Source organism: Pseudorca crassidens, chromosome 2 (assembly GCF_039906515.1).
Source record: "Pseudorca crassidens isolate mPseCra1 chromosome 2, mPseCra1.hap1, whole genome shotgun sequence".
Classification (NCBI taxonomy): domain Eukaryota; kingdom Metazoa; phylum Chordata; class Mammalia; order Artiodactyla; family Delphinidae; genus Pseudorca; species Pseudorca crassidens.
The window spans coordinates 26097806-26102182 of NC_090297.1; the positions used below are offsets into that span (position 1 = coordinate 26097806).

Below are 4377 nucleotides of genomic sequence, written 5' to 3' on the forward strand. Positions count from 1 at the left end.
GAATTTGTAGTTAAAAACCTTTCCACAAAGAAAACTCCAGATCCAAATGGCTTCATTGAGGGATTCTTCCAAACATATAAAGAAGAAATAATACAAATTCTACACAAAATCTTCCATAATACTGAAGAGGAGGGAATACTTCCCGATTCATTTTATGAGGCCAGCAACTTGAATTCAACAATATATAAACAGGATACTACATGATGGTCAAAAGAATAATACATCCCAGCAGTGTAATCAACATAATTCGTCATATTAACAGACTGAGAAAGAAAAGCCGTGTGATCATCTTAATATGCAGAAAAAAAGAACATTTTACAAAAGCCAACATCCATTCTTTTTTTTTTTTTGAAGAAAAATTCTTATGTATTTTTAAAACCAAACCACTAGGAAAATATATCACAGTCTTGAAACAGCAAACAGACAGGCTATCTTATCATTTCAAGTAATAAGTTGGTAAAAACACAAGGTCCTTAATAAAACGATAAGGTGCCAGAACTGGGGCAGAACAATGCATGTCGCAAAAGTAGTATTTGGTAACGGAGGGCTGTCCTGTTTTTTGCTCTAAAGGAGTCACAGCTTGCCCCTGAGTTGCTTACTTTTTCTCCTTTGACCTTCGTGTTGCCAAGGGATTGTTTCAACAGAGCTGTGTTATCACAGGGGGCAAAGTAAGCAATCCTGGGTTTAGGCTTTCATTCTATTTTGTTTTATGAAAACCAGATTTTTCCAAAGCCAGTACTTCATAAGTCTCTTAATTAAGCAGCTAACAATTCCTCTTTCACTGTTCATTCTTGAATACTGGCATATAGCACAATCAAAATGCCCTTTCCCTTCAAGGGTGAGTGTCACTGCAAGATTGTCTTGTCACTCGCTGACTGTGCTGCCGACAGCCTCAGGGCTCATCATGGCTGCCAGTCAGAGGGAAGCTTTGCTTCCCCTACCAGCGTGATAGCGCTTCTTATATTTTTGCAGGGTCTCCAGGCTGAAAGATGTCATGTGTGAGAATTTTAAGAAATGCACCTCCACAGCCTGACGGCCAGAAATGAGTATCTGCAAGGACCCTTTCAAAGTTTTTATCCAAACTACCTCTCCCAACTCTACATCTTAAAAGTAACTTCATGTCCTTGTATGTAAAACAGAACCACGCAAAACAAATCCCCAGAGGCCCCCTTTCCCCTTCTAAATTAGTGACCTCATGGATTTTGTTTTATTTCCAGCTTGTGGGAAACGTTGTAGTGATCCTTCTGGTAAACAGGAGGTTGGCAACAAACAGAAACACCTCTCCTCACACTCCACCAGCTCATAAGCAGGTCAGATGAACCTGCCAGCCTGTTGGTATCTGTGTACTAAGAGAATCTGGTACCTTGGAGGGCTCTGGTTTGGTACAAGGGAGGCTCCCTGTTGCCAGGAAAAGCACTTGCCCCGCGAAATTCAGGCTCATAAAAACTCTCCTGTGTTATCTCTGACCCAAAGTTTAGCACCAGTTTTTTTTCACTTTCTAGGATTCAAACACAAAGGAACCAGTGTCCAGAGGCAAGTGATATAGGGTTTAAACTTGCTGCCATCCTTAATTTCCTCATTCATAAACTTTCCTTAGAAAACCCAAATCCCCATTTCTCTTTTTAAATAGACTCCTGCCTTCAGCCCCGATGGCCAATAGCAGACATCTATTTCCCAATGGATGAAAGAGACTCCTTCATCTTCTTGGTCATGGTTGGGATGAGGTTCATGTGGTCATCTACACACGTGGTCACGCAACTCTCCAGCTGCCGCTTCACCTGAAGCTCTTTACTCCCCGCATCAATTGAATCTTTGGCTTTGTCGTTGCAATGCATAGTGCACCGGGCCAGGCGGTCCTGGAACTTCTCCAACTCGCTGGTCACCAGGGCCTGGGCTTGACCCAGAGGGGCATGGCAGCGCTCAATGCACTGGTGCACTTGCTGCATGGACGCCTGGCTGTCCTCACTACAGCCGGCGCTGCACCGGAACATGAGACCCTGCATCTTCCGGATATTCTCTCTCTCCAGACTCTTCATAGAGTCCACCGCCTCCCGCACCCGGAGCTGCTGCAGCTCCGCCTTGGTGACAGGGCGCTGCTCCGTGCCGCGCCGGCGCCCACATGGACTTCCGGGCACGGGCCCGCCTCCTCGCCGCCTCTTCCCCCAACATCCATTCTTGATTAAAACTCTCAATGCTCTAGAAATAGTAGTTCCTCAACTTGATAAAGGGCATTTATGAAAAACCTACAATTTCTATCATACTTCATGGTAAAAGATTGAATGCTTTCCCTTAAGATCAGAATCAAAGTAGAGATGTTTGCACGCATCACTTTTATTGAACATTATACTAGAGATTCTTGCCAGTGCTACTGGAAAAAACAACTGAGTTTAGTAAGGTTTGACACAAGGTTAATATGAAAGAATCCATTTTATTTCTGTTTATTAGCAACAAATAATCAGAAATTAAAACTTAAAACATTATTTACAATATAATAAAATATATGAAATACTTGGAGATGAATCTGACAAAAGATGCGTAAGACCTATACACTGAATGCTGCAATGCATTGCTAAGAGGAATTAAAGAAGACCTAAATAAATGGGAAGTTATGTCATGGTCTTAGATTACAGGACTCAATATTGTTAAATGTCAATTCACCCAAAATTCATCTATAGACTCAACACAATCCTAATGAAAACCCTAGCAGGTTGTGTGTGTGTGTGTGTGTGTGTGTGTGTGTAGAAATTGACAAGCTAATTCTGAAGTTTATATAAAAATACAGAGGACATAAACTAGCAAAAACAACTTTGAAAAAGAAGAGGAATGTTGGAGGATTTACTATAAAGCTACAGTAAACTAGACAGTGTGGTATTGGTTTCAAGAGAGACAAATAGATCAGTGGGACAGAATAGAGATTCCAGAAATAGAGCCACACTTAGACAATTGGTTTTTGAAAAGATATGAAGGCAATTCAGTTGAGAAAGGATTATCTTTTCAAGAAATAATACTAGAACAACTGGATGTCCATAGGCAAAAAACAAGAACAAAAATAAGACTCAAAATGAATCACAGACTTAAATGTAAGACATAAAACTATAAAACTTCTAGAAGAAAACATAGAAGAAATATTTTGTGTGTCTTGGATTAGGCAATGATTTCCTGTATACAATACTGAAATTTTTAAAGATTGGATATAACACACAAGAAAAAATTGATAAATTGGATTTCATCAACATTAAGAAAAATCTGTTCTTTGAAATACACTGTTACAATAATGAAAAGACAAGCCACAGACTGGGAGAAAGTATCTGCAAATCACATATCTAATAAAGGACTTTTTTTTTTTTTTTTTTTGCGGTACGCGGGCCTCTCACCGTTGTGGCCTCTCCCGTTGCGGAGCACAGGCTCCGGACGCGCAGGCTCAGCGGCCATGGCTCACGGGCCCAGCCACTCCGTGGCATGTGGGATCTTCCCGGACCGGGGCTCGAACCCGTGTCCCCTGCATCGGCAGGCGGACTCTCGACCACTGTGCCACCAGGGAAGCCCCTAATAAAGAACTTTTATCCAGAATATAAAGAACTCTGAAAACTCAATAATAATTAAAAAAACCCATAGCTCCCCACCAAATGGGTAAAAGATTTGCACAGACACTTCACCAAAGAATACATGTGGTTGGCCAGCAAGCATGTAAAAAGATGTTCGACATCGTTAGTCGTCATTAAAATGCAAATTAAAACCACAGTAAGATACTATAGTGCACCTATTGTAACATCTAAGGCCATTCAGAGTGCTGGTGAGGATGTGGAGCAAGTAAACCTTTCTTCTGCTGGGGAAATTGTCAAATGTACAACTATTTTGGAAAACAGTTTAGCAGTTTCTTAAAAAGTTAAACATACACCTACGACGTAACTCAGCCATTCCACTCCAAGGTACTTAAGAGAAATAAAACCATCGTTGCATAAGGATTTGTACACACATGTTCATTGCTGCTTTATTTATAATATCCCAAATTGGAAATAACTCAAAGGTCCCAAATCAACAGGTAAATGGATAAACAAAATGTAGTATATCTCTACAATGGAATACTACTCAGCAATAAAAAGAAGAAGCTATTTATATATGCAGCAACACAGCTGAATCTCAGAATAAATATGCTGAGTGAAAGAAGATAGACAAAGAGTACTTACTGTTATGATTCCACTCAAATAAAATTCTAGAAAATGAAACTAATCTATAGTGACAGAAAGCAGGTCAGTGCTTTCCTGAGGATGGGGTGGGGCAGGGAGTGGAGGGAAGGAGGGAGAAATTACAAAGAGGCACAGGGAAACTTTTGGGGTGATGTTCATTATCTGGACAGTGGTGATGATTTCACAGGTG

The 4377-nt window shown here is 40.7% G+C and overlaps 1 pseudogene; it reads right to left on the reverse strand.

Annotated features, from left to right (window-relative positions):
- Nucleotides 1-1492: 1492 nt before the first annotated feature.
- LOC137210239 (protein FAM136A pseudogene) lies at nt 1493-2093 on the reverse strand (annotated as a pseudogene).
- Nucleotides 2094-4377: the final 2284 nt, after the last annotated feature.